We start from the raw sequence: 10575 nt of genomic DNA on the forward strand, positions 1-10575 counted from the left end.
GGACGCGCAGGCTCAGCGGCCATGGCTCACGGGCCCAGCCGCTCCACGGCATGTGGGATCTTCCCGGACCGGGGCACGAACCCGTGTCCCCTGCATCAGCAGGTGGATTCTCAACCACTGTGCCACCAGGGAAGCCCCTGGCAGGCAGATTCTTAACCACTGCACCATCATGGAAGCCCAAAAAACAGGAACTTTAAATTGAAAGGACAGCACAAATATATTAATAAGGGAACTGAAGCCTAAACAGATGAGAAAATAATAGAAACTCAAGATACTTTAGGTAAGAGAATAGGCAAACAAAGGAAAGACATCATATTCAATAGTGTGTAGGGAGGAAGTAAGTGTTGACATGATTTTGATAAAAACTGGCAAGCCAAACAACCTTGAGCACCTTTCTCCCAGTTACAAAATATGTACAATTTTTAAACATACACACAAATCAAACAATTTAAAAGTGAAAAAAAATCAGGACACAGTCACAGATGTTACATAAATGGTCCAAGTGAACTGGAGAAAGTCTCTGCTGATAGCTTTGTGAAGAAGATAGAAAGAGGTGAAATGAATAGTTGTATCATCAGGTGGATGTGTACTGGGTTAAATTTCCATGGCCAAAGTTATTGATGAAAGGATCAATGACAAGCAGTGAAGCCCCCAGCATTGTTTCTCAGGCTCTACCCTTGGTTTTTTCCTATTCCACAATTCATTTTAAATCAATGATGTCAATTTCTTTCTGCCAAAGACCACCTGCAACATATCTGTAGTTGAAAAAGCTTGATTTATTACTTGTTGCAGTTGCAGGAGAATGCTTATTATGGGGAATTCTATTATAGGATATTTGTTTTGGCTGAGTCATTTTGGAGAGGGTCTAAGGAGGCAGGGCTTTGGATGCTTCAAGAAGCAGGGATAATTCTATGATTGGGTACCTCAATCAATCTTATCTATAAAGAAAGCAGACTGGAGCTAGCATGAAGCCATAGCTGATTTTTTTTTTTTTTAAAGCAGCAGTCACTCATATTAGGCAGGAGAGAAGGAAGGTTGGTATTTTGTGGGTTACACCATGACCCTGAGTTGTGTCATTTTATTGTACACTCAGAGTGACTTTGTCTGATGTTGCTGTTCTGTGAGATGGTTTACATTCAAGAAGACAACAATACAGCTTAGCTGTCAGCATCAGACCAGGATGTCAGGGACCTCTTTCCTCTTTCTCAGTGATTTATTTAGATAAGTACTTAGAAGGCAACTTAATCAAACTACTAGATGACATCAAGTTGCAAAAATATAGTCAATCACAGTTAACAATGAAAAGACAAACAAAGACGTTGTAGACTCTAGAGAGAAAATGTATGTTAGAGATCATACAATATGAATTAGCCTTTTATAAATGAGAAGACAAAGGCCTGAAGCAACTGATGACTTATCCGGGTGTAAGGACAAACAAATTAAAGATGAAAACCTTAATTCTTCCTGTTGAAAATAAGTGAGTCTTCCCCTCCCCTTTGTTTAGTGTTCACTTTAGAAAACTTGTAAGTTCTTTCTCTTTTTGAAATACATGTGAATTTTTAAAAAAGCTAAATAAGACTCTTGCCAGCTTTATAACCCAGGATTGTCTTTCTCAAGAACCTGGGAGCCATCTCTTTGAAATGTAATCATCAAGGAAGATCTTGACCCTATTTCCCAGTTTCCGTGGGTGGATGGGAACCTCAGACCAAGTTACAAAACTCCTTCCTATCATACAGATATAAGAAGTGTGTTTTTCCTCTGGATAAAGTCAATTAGCTAACATAGATGGTCACCTCAATTACCAGGTGAATTTAGGATGCACTACATGTGACAAACAGTGTGTCAAGTCCTCTTTCTTGAGGCCAAGTTCAGGTTTATCTTGAGACAATGTGTTGTATCTTCTTGGCTCCAGAAAAAGGGTGAGATGTCTTTCTGTCTTGGCATTGTCTTTAACAGATTGCCTGTGATGCATATCACATTCTAGTTTAATGCTTATTCAATAATAAAATTGTTTTTTTTTCTCTTCTGCCTTCTTGGAGAAATTTCCTGGGTTGGGAGATTTTTAAAAAAATTGTATTTCCCCAAAACAAGGTCCCAGAACAGTGACAAAGATGGAGCAGTTATGCAGTCATCAGATCAGAGTTCTTCCCGCTAAGTCACCCTGCTACTAACTAAAGAATACCTGTTTAGAGGTACATAGTCACCATTTTGAGAGAACATAGAAGATGGGCTGAAACTAGGATTATTAATAAGGGCAAGTGTAAAACACTGTTCTTTGGTTCAAAGGATATAATGACTTTCTTAGTTTGCAAATGCATTTAAGTGTGTCAAATAGTAAGGAGAAAATGAATTCAAAGTTCTAGATACATCCCTAGTACTTATTTATCTTATAACTGGAAGCTTGTACCTTTTGACCACCTTCCTCCAATTCTCCATCTTCCTACCCTCTGCCTCTGGTAATCACAAGTCTGATCTCTTTTCTCTTTTTCATTGAGTTTCTTTCTTTTCTTTTTCTTTTTCTTTATGTTTCCTTATATAAACAAGATTGTGAGTATTTGTCTTTCTGTCTGACTTATTTCACTTAGCATAATGCCTTCAAGGTCCATCCATGTTGTAAATGATAGAGTATCCCTAAATTTTATGGCTGAATAATATTGCATTATATATATGTAAATGCATGTGTGTGTATATATATACATATATATATATATATACACACACATATATTATATATTATAACTTTTTAATCCATTCCTCCATTCAGGTTGTTTCCATGTCTTGGCTATTGTAAATAGTGCTGCAGTGAACATGGGGGTGCAGATATCTCTTCAAGATAGTGATTTTATTTCCTTTGGGTGTATTCCCAGATGTAGGATTGCTGGATCATATGATAGCTCTATTTTTATTTTTTTGAGGATCCTCCATACTGTTTTCCATAGTGGTTGCACCAATTTACAATCCCACCAAGAATGCACAGGGTCCTGCACAACATGATGACTCTAGTTAATACTGCTGTATGATATATAGGAAAATCGTTGAGTTTTCATCACAGCAAGAAAATTTTTTCTTTTCTCCTTTCTTTTTTTTTTTTATTGCATCTGTATGAGATGATGGATGTTAGCTGAACACATTGTGGTAACCATTTCACAATATATGTAAATCAAACTACCATGCTGTGTGCCTTAAACTTATACAGTGATGTATGTCAATTATTTCTCAGTAAAGCTGGGGAAAAAAGGTTCTGAGATAAGATATAAGACCAGTGCTTTATTTCCATTTGAGAAGTTGTGAGTATAAATGTTCTAGAAGGAGGGCAAAGTTTAGGTGTGTTTCACCTCATTTCGTGATCTCCTCACCATCTTTCTTCCTGAGGTGGTTATAGAACTTCATGAGCGTCCTGAAATTTAGTTGGTGGGTAGGGAGTGATTTAGAGGGAGATTATGGCTTCTGGCACCATTATCTGTGCCACATTGTCATTTGCTCAGATGTAGGCCATCCAGTCTGGATCTCGGGTACAGAAAATCATTGATGTTGGCATCTGCAGGAATGTTTATATCCTCAACTACTCTCCAGTCAGATGATCACCAATACCTCCACTGAGAACCCCACCTTTCTTGCCACAAGAGACAAAACCCTTATTGTAACTGGCTGGTTCTTTTTCCACTAATTCTTGAGAACATCTTGGGAGTAAGAAATAGCTGTATCTTGCAGTTCATTTGGGAAGGGTCACAGAGTACAAGAAAACTTTGGGAAAGAACGCAAGTGGCAATACTTCATAATATATTTCATCACAACTTTCTCATCTGCCTCAGACAACTCACAGAGTTTTTCTGAAAAAAAAGTATGAAGAGAAGATAATACATATAATTCAGATGGCAAAATGTTTCCTAATTAAATGTCATGAAAAATATTGTCTTAAATGACTGATGATTCAGAGGGTGGTAAAAGGAGCCTGAAGTAAACATTATGAGGATGATAAAGTATAAATTCTTAGAGCTCACCAATTAATTTTATTTTGACAATTATTTTTAAATCACTAAATAATGTCAGTCGTATTTTTTTTTGAACAAAGGAAAGTCACTAACCCACTTAATGGCAGATGATATTTAGAAGGTGACAAAATCTGTCCCACAAAAGTGTGTTCTTTGACTTCTGTAACATGCTTGAAGCCTCACTTAGTCTGTACCTTACCAAGTTTTCATTGTGTTCTGTTTGTTTCTTCATCTAGATATATGCATTTAATTGTTAACAGAAACATTCTATGTGTTTGGAAAATTTGGAGGCAAAATTTCTCCTTGCTCAGCTGAATATTATAAAACACTAAAGAAATCCATATGTCCTTTAAAAGAAAAGTTTATATAAGGTTGGCTTAAAAAGCTTAAAATGGGCTAATTTAGGAAAGTATAAATGGAATCTTCTAAATACATAGCAGTGTTGTAACACTGTGAAAAAATGAGGGTAGCCTCCAAGGGTGGAGTTTACATTTTTCCTATGGTATAACTAACTGTGCATTGGGGGGGAAAAAAGACTACCATGGAGTAAAATGGTAAAGGAGAACTGGAAATGCAGAACTGTGTGACTTTGGGCGTTGTGTGGAGAGAAACAAGTGAGTAAGGGGTTTTCCAGTCTCTAATATAGTACACATAGGGGTATGGGTGGTAGGAAAAGAAGCTGATAATTTCCCTTCAGGACAGGTTGAGTTTGCAATTCCCCGGGGGATTCCAAGTAAATGTTTACAGACCTGGAGTTCATGAAAGAAGGTTTAGCTGGAGAAAAAGATTCAGGGATTATTGTTTTAGAGGTGATAGAAAAGTTATTGAATATTATTTAAGGTATGAATTATGAGAATCTGAAAAAACATAAATATTTAGTGGCTTCTAGGTCAAAATGAGACATGAGATTTAAAAAAATAAAAAGCTACCTCCAAAATGTGCACTGGATTTCCAAACTAAGTTTAAATATGAGGAAAACAAAGAATTGAAAGCCTAAAATATGTGAATAGTTTGAAACCAGCTTAGCATAATAGGTTATCATTTTCACCAACATTATTACTCTGAGAACTATGGTAGGCAAAGTTGTGAAACAGATTACTCTCTTGGCATTTTATCTCCAATTTTGTGGCCAAAATTTCTCCAGTATGAAATCACCTCCAGATGCCTTGTACCTTCAGAGTGCATACAATGACACCTTGTACCTTCCTTCTTCCATGCTTCCTTACCCCAAACAGCTCCCTGCATTTCAGAACTTTCCTTCTTGTCCCCTCTACTTTTTTTCTCCATGAAAACCTCAATAGCTTGTCTAGTTCTCTTCTTACTTCTTCCCTAAGCATTAGCTAAATCATCTGATGCCTGATGTGCTCAATACTAAGGAACATCACTGTGATTATACTGATATCTTCTCTTTTCCCCAAGTAACACATATACGCTTTTATTCTAAAGGTATGATTGTGATTTTAGACACTATAGAGGATCAGGAAGTTGGCTGGGGCAGCGATAACTTTTGTGCTCAAGCTGTAAAAAATACACTCTGATTATTCATTGTAAGGGCAGTTACAATGTTAGGTTTGATTGATTATAAAAGTTACATTGTTTTAGAAAATGTCACAAATAATGGAAGAATAAGAATGAAAACCAAGTCTGCCTGGGAATAACAACTAATAGCACTTCTATGCCTCTTTTTAACACCTATTTTTTTCAGTATCACCACCACCATCCTTATCTTCTATCATCATTACGGACAAAATTGATTGTGTGCCCACTATGTACCAGCACTGGGTTAAGTGCCTTACATGGACTAACAATTCTCAAAACAACTTATGCTGTAGATATTATTTTCCCCATTTTGCAGAAGAGGAATTGAGATGTAGAGAAGTTGGGAGCTTACCCAAAGACAAACAGCTAGTAATGGAAGAAGCAGGAAATCAATCTGGGCAACCTGAATCCTGAGCTATACTCTTGAGATCATGCTATATTAGATTATGTGTTGTATAAAGTCTTGAAAGGGCTATCATGATGAATACATTAATCTCATAGTAACATTTGTGTTATTTGTCTTCCAGTCAAGGCTTTTTGACTTGAATCTTTCGGACACTAGCTGTGGTGAGGTTGGTTTACTAAGATACTTTGGACCATAATTACTTCATAATTGGAGTAATGCTTCTATCCATCCTTCATTTGGAAAAGTTTTATTTTTGTTACTCATACTTTTGTTCTTTGCCTGGTACTAGGCAACAGGGTAATTTGTAACCATAGCTAATTGCACACTACTTTTTGAATGACTATGTGCCCTGAATTGAGTTATAGTGTCCTAAATTCAAATAGCAAACTCTACGAATTATTATTTTCTAGGCACAAAATACACTAAAGAGGAAGTTTCAAACTTTCAGACCGTGCTATACAAATCAGACATGCTGTGGGAGCCTCACTGATGTTCTTTCATAATAAAATCATTATAATAATAGAGTTTTGTCTTAAATTTATCAAATCCAGATACTCTTTTTCATGTTCTCTGGGGCTAAAATTGCTAGATTTAGGAAACAAAAATACAGGACACCAATTTAAGTAGAATTTCATATACACAACAAAAAATTTATTTTAGTATGTCCCAAATAGTGCAGGTAACATACCTAATGCTTTTTAAGAAAACATTGTTTATCCAAAATTCAAATTCAATTGAGTATCCAGTATTTATCTGACAGATCTATCTGGTGAGTCTCCTTAGTCTCAGGCAAGTACTTGTTCAATCATTTGAGTGATTTCAGAGTTTCCTTTGAGAAAAATAATGTCCTTCAGTCAATGCATCCTGAATTTCTCACAGTGTAGGACTGGGCAGATGTCCATCTTGCCCAGAATCATGAGATGGTTTCCTAATGACTCACAATGAATGACCACCTCGTATGTGACATATGTGATTCTCTTTCCCAACAACACAGATGCACTTATTAAAGAGCTCAGTCATGTGAATAAGACAATATTCAAAAAGACATATTAAGGGCCATCATGCTCCATTCTTCTTGGAGATTCTGATGTGTCCTTCCATCATTCCTTCCATAGCAGGGCAAGGAAGCTGTGGGAGGGGGGATGAGAGACTCTTTAAGTGCACATATTTTTATGCACTGTATTTTAATAGTATCTTATATACCTACTCTCACTTATCTTAAATATTTTTCTCATTATCTTACTTTATGCTATGTTGGTTTTCATATAAATTTGTAAGATGCCTTAAATCATACCTGGCACTATGTGCCTTCTGATATGGTATAATATAAAGTATAGAGTACCACTAGGATATATCATTGGTCAAAATAATTGAATGTAATTAAGTCTTTAGAGTTAACTTCCATTGATAGGATATATTGGTACTAAAGGAACCAATTCAAAAACACAGTATCGTAGCGAAACTCTAAAGATTGCTCTCCAATGAATAACCTTATCTTTACTCTTTTGGACAGTCCTCTTCCCCTTGAATCTAGGCTTGAGATTCTTGAGATTTGCTTTTGGATCAATAGAATGTTACAGAAGTGACACTGTGTGACATCCAAGGCTAGATGATAAGAAGCCTTCAGCATCTGCTGTTGAGCATATGTTTTGGTATGTTCACGCTTGGAATCTAGCTTTCATTCTGTAAGCAGGCTCAAGCCACATGAAGATGCCACAGATAAACCTTTCTGTTGATAGCCTCACCGATTTCCAAGCTGAGGGGCAGCATCAACTTTCAGGCATATGGGTGAGCCAAACTGAATATTGGAATTGAGCCCAGTCAATCCATAGCACTAACATAATAGATAATATGTGGCTGTTTTAAATTGGGGGATCGCTAGATATTCAACAATAGGTAAGTGGAACTTACCACAAGGAAGCAGACAAACCCAGAATGTGGGACATTCTGCAGGACAACTGACCCAGTTTCTTTAACAGGTCAGTGGCAGAGAAGCAAAAAAAAAAAGAAGGAATATGCTCTATTTTTTAGACTTAAAATGACTTTAAAGACACAACAGCCAAATACCAATCGTGGATCTTGTTTAGATCCTAGTTCAAACAAAACGACAATAAAAACATATTTTTGAGCAATTTGGGAAATTTGAATACATTTATAGGATATGATAATTCTGTTAGGCATTAAGGTGACATAAGATGGAAGCCCACTTTTTTTTTCTGGTTGCATATGAAACTGTGAAAGTGAAATGATATGATATCTGCCATTTGCTTTAAAGAGCAAATGAAGGAGGTAAAAGGAGAAAGAGGCACATGAAGCAAGAAGCAAAGTCTTGATAATTGTTGACTCTGGTGAAGGATACGTGAAAGTCCATTGTAGTAGCGTCTCTACTTCAATGTATATTTGAAATTTTTCATAATTAAAAATAAGTAGGGCTTCCCTGGTGGCGCAGTGGTTGAGAGTCCGCCTGCCGACACAGGGGACGCGGGTTCGTGCCCCGGTCTGGGAGGATCCCACGTGCCGCGGAGCGGCTGGGCCCGTGAGCCATGGCCGCTGGGCCTGCGCGTCCGGAGCCTGTGCTCCGCAACGGGAGAGGCCACAACAGTGAGAGGCCCGCGTACCGCAAAAAAAAAAAAAAAAAAAAAAAAAAAAAATTCACTAGAAATAAAGAAAATCATTACTGCATTAAATGTCAAAAGTGGTCCTAAAGTACAAATTTTAAAGTGACCTTTAAACCATTTTGGAGATTTCCATTTCAAATTAATATTATAGCAAATTGAAAAACAATATTCCACATTTTTCCTCATGAAATTTCCTTTTATAAACTTGAAAGGAGCCAGAGAACCCCCAATTAAATTTATGTTAAATCACAAAAGTAAGAGCTAAGAGTTAGACTTAAAATAGTCAATGATAAATGGACTCAGCTTGATGTAGACAGCTTTACAAGAATTTTTAAAATTCTTATAATGTTCCTGCTGTTAGCTGAAGCGGTGCTAAAAATTCATTCTTTTCAAATGGCCCTAAGAAGAAATGATTCTTCTGAATATGCAAAATGTTAAGTTAATAAGTTGTATTTTTCAAGCTTTCACAGACCCTAATATATTATCTCAGATCCTTTGACAAAGGCCCTGATTCCTGAGACTTTTTGACTAGGATGGAAATTTGCTTAAGTAACAGGAAGCCTATCCTGGTGTGAGGGCAAGGGAATAAAGATAACTCACTTACTTTTTGTAGATTAGTTATTAAATGCCATCTTGACATTTAATATTGACACTGACAGTATGACCAGAGAGGTTTTCTTTTTTCTTGCTATTCTCTGGGAAAAATATAAATCCATAACTTTAAAAATGCTGTCTATTTCCCTAAACCTTTGTTGAAAAGCTGATTAAAATGATTGTTTGGGACAGAGAGTCAAAAAAAAACCTGCTACAATATGTAAAATGAATTAGTTTAAAAAACACTATGTGAAATAAAAGTTTCTCAGTATATGTTAATAGAACAAAACTTCATATTTTGTGGGTCCATTTTGATCTGTCAAAGGAGGTGACTACAGAAGGCTCCACAGATAATCTGGAGCTAATATATATGTACTTTACAAAGATATAAAAATGAACAGTAGTAGGAAATTAATGTGTTTCCTGCCAAATATAGTGTGTTATGACATAGAATCATCTCTCATAAGAAACTAATCACTTAAAAATAAAGCTTGAAGTTTTTTGCTTTTGTTTTTTTTGTTTGTTTGTTTGCTTTTGCATTATTTGAACATTCACAGTCAGGATCTTTTCTATCCTTGGGGTTCCACTTGTTCCCTGCTTTTATCTTTGCTAAAAGTTAGACTGGCAACAGAGCAGCCCAAGTCCAGGGTTCTGGCTGTGGGGCCGCCCCTCTGGAGCTCCTGGCTCCTACCTGGCTAGCCGAGGGGAATACTGCCAAGTGGGCAACTTTGTCTCTTGGAACACTCAAACCAAACTCTATATCCCCTTCTTTCTTAGTGCTCTCGCCCAAAAGGAGTGATTGCCTTCTTTTTGTGTAAAAAGCTCATTCCCTGTAGATCAAAACTCAACCTGGTCACTGACGCTGAGGGTGGAATGAGGCCTAACAGCCAGAATAGTCATTGCTCCTGAGCTGTTTCCATTTTAGTAACCTCTGCAGTCTAAAGCAGGGTGCTTAAGAAGTACTTGGTGAAATTGTGAAAACCATTGCAGACTTTTGGACAGCATTCCCAGGAACTCCGTTTCAGCTGTACAGAGTTGAGTCAAGTAATCTGTGTTTTAAACAAGCTTCCAGAATTATTCTTTCTTTTCTATCTCCTGTTATGACATGAAAAAATAGCTTTACTGAAATATATTTCACATGTCATACAATTCATCCATTCAAAATGTATAATTCAACTGCTTTTGGTATTTTCACAGAGTTGTACAACCATCACCACAGTCAATTTTAAAATATTTTCATCACCCCAAAAGAAACCCCATACCCATTAGCAATGACTCCGCATTCCCCCATTCCCCCCAGCACTTGACAACCACAAATCTACTTTCTGTCTCCATAGATTTGCCTATTCTAGACATTTAAAATAAATAGAATCATAAAATATGTGAACTTTGTGACTGGCTTCCTTCATTTAGCAGAATGTTTTCA

Source organism: Physeter macrocephalus, chromosome 1 (assembly GCF_002837175.3).
Source record: "Physeter macrocephalus isolate SW-GA chromosome 1, ASM283717v5, whole genome shotgun sequence".
Lineage (NCBI taxonomy): Eukaryota > Metazoa > Chordata > Mammalia > Artiodactyla > Physeteridae > Physeter > Physeter macrocephalus.